The following is a 7,539-nucleotide window of genomic DNA, read 5'->3' on the forward strand; positions in this document are numbered from 1 at the left end:
GGATGACGAGAATTTCAGACAGGCATCCTGTTGATTTGTGGTATTTATACTTTCACAGTGATGACAAAGATAATGAAAGAATCTTAATGCAAAATAATCATCTGTATAGATTTATTGACATCTGACACTGACTTTTACTTTATTGATGTAATCAAACTAATGTAGGTCCAACGTAAGAATAATGAAACAGCAAGCCCCAGTATTATCCTTTAACATTTCCTTCTGCTTTCTTATGTTCTACAGCTGTCCTGTAAAGCTATCTTCTTCATGTTGCTATAGGTGCTATTATGGTGTTGCACTGTCTGTGTGTATTTACCTTTTAAAGATTTACTTGAACTAGATGTTCTCTGCCTTGGTATCTCTAGCCCGTGTGTCCTTTTGTGGCTTAGCATGTTTAATAAGTGTCCACAATTAAAGACATGAAATACAGCTCCATGTTGGTGAGTTCTACACTCTGGAAAACTCTGTGCTCAAATTCATTTTGCTAAAGAGTTTGTCTAGAAAGTAATGTGATGCTTACCTTATTCTCTATACCCAAAACAAATTTTGAGGGTTACTTTCTCAGCAATGGTCAAAATGATTCTTGGCTGGATGTGGCCTAAAAGGAGGTTTCATTTGAACCAGTCCAACAATCATGCATTTTTCACATTTGATTAATTTATCCATTATTTAAAATTCTCCTCACCTGTAAAGATCCGTGGTTTTTATTTATAACAGAATTATGAACAATGTTTTATTCTGAATAATGGCTTTAAAAAGAGGAATAAGAGAAGGCTGAGGGACACAAACAGAAAACTGTTTATTCCAGTGCGAAAGAAAGATGGAGCAGTCAGCAGCCAGACCATTAAAAACAACCACTGTTGTCTGTAGTGGGTTTTTACTTCTTACCAGTATTGTAAATGCAATTCATCCAATGTCTCTCCAAACGTTAAATTTTTTTTCTGTGCCTGAGCAAACTAAATTAGAATGCTGTAACTATAGCTAAAATTTGATTGTATATAAGGTAGTTTTATTGTGACAGGACATTTTATCGTGACAATAGTAACTATAAACAGACTTATAGAGTTTGGATAGATAGAATGGTAGATTGTGTCTTCAGAATAATATTTTGACAGCAACATTACAGCAACGCCATTAAATCCTCACGAGTAATAAGGACTGATCATATGCAGAAATGTGGGACTTTTAGCTGCTTCCACTCACTACCACTATATTTTATTCAACTGCAGAATTGGAGCAGGCGTTGTGTCTAGCTGAATGCTGCCAGAGTTTGTATTTTTTAACAGGTTATTCCCCAAGTTTAAATGCAAATGGGACAAATTGCAATCTGAAATTCGATTTTTGTCTGGAATTTGTCACTCTTCGTCAACTTTCAGCAGCACGCTCGGCTGTTCAAATGCTCAGTTTGTTTGTTTTTGACTGTTCTACAGACATATTCTCTAAAAAAGGGAAATATCTTAAACATTTTGTTCTTGTACTGTTGCACTTTATTATGAATAGAAACATCAGCTTCCCAACATAACCATTTGGGGACACATGGGAAACTTTAACAAAGTTTTCACTGTATCTACGTGGTCATAAATATAATTCTTAATAGGGGTGATTCGAACCCCTTGTTCCCTCATGGCCGCTGTAGTTGTTGTCACTGTCTTTCCTGACCCCCGCAGGCCAGCTGGCTACGATAGAAGAAAGGAGGTTGCTGTCCTTCTATGCATTGGGTCCTTTTAAAGCTGATTATAGGAAGCTGGCTAAGCCATAAAGCCTCCCTTCATGAGCAATCATGCAGACGAACTACACGTCCGACTGTCAATATGATGGCTGTTGCCGGGCTGGCCAAGCACCATTGGTTGGAATGTGGGGTGTTTAATCAGAGGACAAACACCATATTTTGTGCAGTTTGTTTTTTTAGGACCCGGCAGGGGGTGGGAATTTAAATGTGAGCAAAAAAAATAACCCTGGCTTATTTTGTTCGCTCACATTTAAAAAATAAGCCAGTGTGTGTCTTTTTTGAATAAAATTATGTAGCAGTTATATAAACAGGCATAAGGCACATTTTCTCATGATTTTGAGCCCTTAGTTTGTATGGTCTCACCTTTGTGTTCAATCAGACAAGTTGAGGGGTGTGTGAGAAATACATGAAGCTTGTGTTTGAGGAGTGAGCAATGGTTATTTAAGCAAATATTTACAGTAATTTATGAACAAATTCATTTATTTTCACATGCAGAATGTGCTTTCAGGAGGGAGATTAAAAAGTACATTTATATCAATAGTTGTTTTTTTACATGTGCATGTGTGCATGTGTGTGTGTGTGTGTAAGTGCAGTGCCAAGGGCCACCCATGAAGACTGTGGAGCCTCAGTCACTCAGCTTGAATCAGCAGCAAGACAAAACATATTTGAGCCCTGCTGAGTTTCCCTGTACGTAACTAGTTAATGGTCCTTTCTTGAAAACACAAACACACACGCACACAGTAGAAGCCATTGTCCTACTCTGCCTTCATGCATCTTCACTGTTTAGACATGTCTGCCTCAGGTTCTGCAGAATGTAAGAAAAAGTGATCATACATGAACATGGAGCTTTGAGAGGCACTCTGTGAGAAACCCTACCGTGATCTGAATAAGCATTGTTTGACTGGACTCAGAACAGCAGCGTGTACCACCCACACGATTCCACTTGTAACTTTTTAAAGACTTTACTCCCCTCATCATTACTGGGTTTCTGGTGGAGAGGAGGAACACTGTTTGAGGTCTTCAATTTTACAACAACCAAAGCTGACACTACATGTTTATGTTGCCCTGTATTGTAATTGTTGTGCTGTACTGTATTTTTCAGAAGACATTAACCCAGCTAAAAAGGCACTAAAACATTTTTGTTTGGTTAACTTTCTTGCTACATGTGAGCTCTGTTATACCTACTGTATATGAGTAACTTCAAAGCGAAACAGAAAAAAAAAAAAATCCTTTAAAGTTTATGTCATGTCACAGATAGGCAAGGGCCAATTTCCTGTTCTAGTCCTGAAAGTATGGCCACAAAATTGCAGGGATTGTCCTGGCGATATTTAGTGTAGAGTAAAGCTCCGCCCTCCCCACCCATTTCTGCATGCTGTCAGTCAGCTGTGTATTATAACCTATTAAGTTTTTAACAGTAAAAGTTCCCTCACCTGTAGTAGAAAAATATATTACAGTCAAAAGTGTGGTGATTTAGGTAATGACAATAATTTTCTATCTATCTATCTATCTATCTATCTATCTATCTATCTATCTATCTATCTATCTATCTATCTATCTATCTATCTATCTATCTATCTATCTATCTATCTATCTATCTATCTATCTATCTATCTATCTATCTATCTATCTATCTATCTATCTATCTATCTATCTATCTATCTATCTATCTATCTATCTATCTATCTATCTATCTATCTATCTATCTATCTATCTATCTATCTATCTATCTATCTATCTATCTATCTATCTATCTATCTATCTATCTATCTATCTATCTATCTATCTATCTATCCATACACTCAACGGCCACTTTATTAGGTACACCTGTCGAAGTGCTTGTTAATGCAAATTTCTAATCAGCCAATCACAAATCACATGGCAGCAACTCAATGCATTTAGGCATATAGACATGGTCAAGACGATTTGCTGCAGTTCAAACCGAGCATCAGAATGGGGAAGAAATGTGATTTCAGTGACTTTGAACGTGGCATGGTTGTTAGTGCCAGACGGGCTGGTCTGAGTATTTCAGAAACTGCTGATCTACTGGAATTTTCATGCACTACCATCTCTAGGGTTTACAGAGAATGGTCTGAAAAAGCGAAAATATCCAGTGAGCAGCAGTTCTGTGGGCGGAAATGCATTGTTGATGCCAGAAGTCAGAGGAGAATGGCCAGACTGGTTTGAGCTGATAGAACTGCAACAGTAACTCAAATAACCACTCGTTTCAACCAAGGCATGCAGAAGATCATCTCTGAACACACAACATGTTGAACCTTGAGGCGGATGGGCTACAGCAGCAGAAGACCACACCGGGTGCCACTCCTGTCAGCTAAGAACAGGAAACTTAGGCTACCAATTCGCTCCGGCTCACCAAAATTGGACAATAGAGGATTGGAAAAACGTCGCCTGGTCTGATGAGTCTCGATTTCTACTGCGACATTTGGATGGTAGGGTCAGAATTTGGCGTCAACAACATGAAAACATGGATCCATCCTGCCTTGTATCAACGTTCAGGCTGGTAGTGGTGATGTAATGATGTGGGTGATATTTTCTTGGCACACCTTGGGCTACTTAGTGCAAATTGAGAATCTTGTCAACGCCACAGCCTACCTGAGTATTGTTGCTGACCATGTCCATCCCTTTATGACCACAGTGTATCCATCTTCTGATGATTACTTCCAGCAGGACAACGTGCCATGTCATAAAGCACGAATCATCTCAGACTGGTTTCTTGAACATGACAATGAGTTCACTGTACTCAGCAGATCTCAATTCAACAAAGCACCTTTGGGATGTGGTGGAACAGGAGACTCGCATCATGGATGTGCAGCCGACAAATCTGCAGCATCTGTGTGATGCTATCATATCAATATGGACCAAACTCTCTGAGGAACGTTTCCAGGACCTTGTTGAATCTATGCCATGAAGTATTAAGGCAGTTCTGAAGGCAAAAAGGGGTTCCAACCCGATATTTGCAAGGTGTACCTAATAAAGTGGCTGGTGAATGTATATATATCTATATATATCTATATATAGATATATATATCTATATATCTATAGATTATACTGTACATATGGAGAGAGATTGACAGATATAAAATTATTCTCATTACTTAAATTAATCCGTCATATCTATCAATAATCATTTTAAAAGGTACAATGTTTTTTGTTCCTTTTCAGGGAGCTCCAATTGCACACTTTTAATAAATATCCCTGTAATGTATTAAAGGAGGTATTGAAAGTTGTCTTTTTTTTGCATTATGTTGGTTGTTTTTTTCCTTTGTATTTACATGTTTTGTAAATGGCCTGTACTTGCATAGCGCTTTATCAAGTCCCCAGAGACTCCAAAGCACTTCACACTACATTCAGTCATTAGCCCATTCATACACACATTCACACACTGACAGTGGTAAGGTACATTGTAGCCACAGCTGCATGGCCCCGTGGTGGATGGTGCAATCAAGTGCAATCGAGTGCAACTTAAATAAGTGCAAGTTGATGTAATTCCAAATCTTGGTCACCAGATGACAGTGTTAAAAAGTTAGCGGCACATTTTCTTAGATTTTCCTCAAATGCATCTTAGCATTTTATATGCTTGGATTTGAATGTAGACACTATGTTTGTCTTTAGAACTATATGTTTTTTTTGTTGAAGCTGGTAAATATGTGAATAAATAGTTTAAATCTATGTGATTATTTGTATTTGTGTGTTAAGTAGTCAGTATTTTGCCAAGATAGTATTTGTGAAATGAATTGTGCAGAAAACCTGCATGTGCGGCATTGCAAGGTGGCGGTGGCCATTTCCTGTTTTATAGAGACCTAAACTGAGAAAGAATCTGTGTACTTCGCAGTCCAAAGTGAATCTTAAGAATTTCAATGGAGTGTGGTGTTTAGGCCTTTTACATTTAAACACAGTGAATGGCTTTAAACTAATTTACATTTTTGTGTCATTTGTGTGCATACAGATGGAGCCCACTACAGTATTTATTTCTGTATATTTTTGTTTTTAGAATATTTGGTACTGTCCAGCTGTAAACTGATTGCCAAAGTTTTTTTATAGGGCAATTTTCTTGTTAATGATAAAAATACAGAAAATTATATTTTAGCCCATTCTGGTTTCCATTGAAAAAAAAATATTAGAATCCCAGTTGTGTGCTCTGAGGCAATTTGTTTCCGAGGCAACATACATAAAGAGAAATTCTGAAGGGACTTGAGAATTACTCAGAGTATTATAAGCTGATTAGAAAGCTAATTTTATCTATATGTCTCTCTCAAATTTAAATGCAAGTTTTTGTGCATCATTTTGTGTTCTATACATCCGACTTTATCTGTGGAGCATTCGACAATGTTGATCACTCCATTTTATTAGAGCGCCTGGAAAACTGGGTCGGCCTTTCTGGTACAGCACTCAACTGGTTTAAATCCTACTTGAAGGACAGGGACTTTTTTGTGCCAGTAGGTAACTTTACATCAGAGAGCACAAAAATCACATGTGGCGTTCCCCAAGTGTCCATCTTAGGGCCCCTTCTATTCAATATCTACATGCTCCCCCTAACTCAGATTTTAATAAACAACAACGTAGGTTATCATAACTATGCAGACGACACACAGCTATACGTTACCATGTCACCAGGTGACTATAAACCCATTCAAGTGCTGGGTAAATGCTTAGAAGAAATCAATGCGTGGATGTGCCAAAATTTTCTTCAGTTGAATCAAAACAAAACTGAAGTAATAATGTTTGGACCAAAGGAAGAGCGTTTAAAAGTTAGTACCGAGCTTCAGTTAATACAGCTAGAAACCATCAGTCAGGCTCGAAACCTGGGTGGTGTGATGGACTCAGACCTGAACCTTCAAAGGCACATAAAGGTAGTAACTAGGTCGGCCTTCTATCACCTAAAGAACATCTCCAAGATTAAAGGACTAATGTCTCAGCAGAACCTTGAAAAACTAATTCATGCGTTCATATCTAGTAGAACTGATTACTGCAACGGTGTCTTCACAGGTCTGCCTAAAAAGTCGATCAGACAGCTGCAGTTGATCCAGAACGCTGCTGCCCGCGTCCTCACTAGAACTAAAAAAGTGGAGCACATCACCCCGGTTCTAAAGTCCCTACACTGGCTCTCTGTAGCTCAGAGAATAGAGTTTAAAATACTTCTGTTAGTCTATAAATCACTGAATGGCTTAGCACCAAAATACATTACAGACTTGTTGTCAGTGTATCAACCACCCAGACCTCTCAGGTCATCTCGCTCAAATCTACTCTGCATACCCAAAACCAGAACCAAACATGGAGAAGCAGCTTTTAGTTCTTATGCTCCACTAATCTGGAATAATCTCCCAGAGAACTGTAAAAGTGCTGAAACCCTAAGTTGCTTTAAATCAAGTTAAAAAACTTATTTGTTTAGAGTGGCCTTTGACTGGACCATCTAAACATTATTAGCTAAGTTTTCAGTACAATTTTCCTTTCATTTTCTTATCCATCATTCTATTCTCTTTATTTTTTTTAATTACCTCTGTTGTTTGATTTTATTATTTGATTTGTTTTTCTGTGTCTGTATCTGTGTTTATTTTCTTTGTAATTGTATGTAAAGTGCTTTGAGTGTCTCGTTGCTGAAAAGCACTATATAAATAAACTTACCTTACCTTACCTTACCTGTGGAAATATTTGAGCATGAAAAGAAAATGAGAATTCTAAGGAGGAAGCTTTAGGCCCTTGAACTTTCAGCACTATGATTGCCAGAAATCAAACTGATAAGAAATGCCTCGCTTTATGTCAAAGGAGGCTATCTTCTATTTTCAACTTACTCC

Source organism: Girardinichthys multiradiatus, chromosome 10, assembly GCF_021462225.1.
Source record: "Girardinichthys multiradiatus isolate DD_20200921_A chromosome 10, DD_fGirMul_XY1, whole genome shotgun sequence".
Taxonomy (NCBI): domain Eukaryota; kingdom Metazoa; phylum Chordata; class Actinopteri; order Cyprinodontiformes; family Goodeidae; genus Girardinichthys; species Girardinichthys multiradiatus.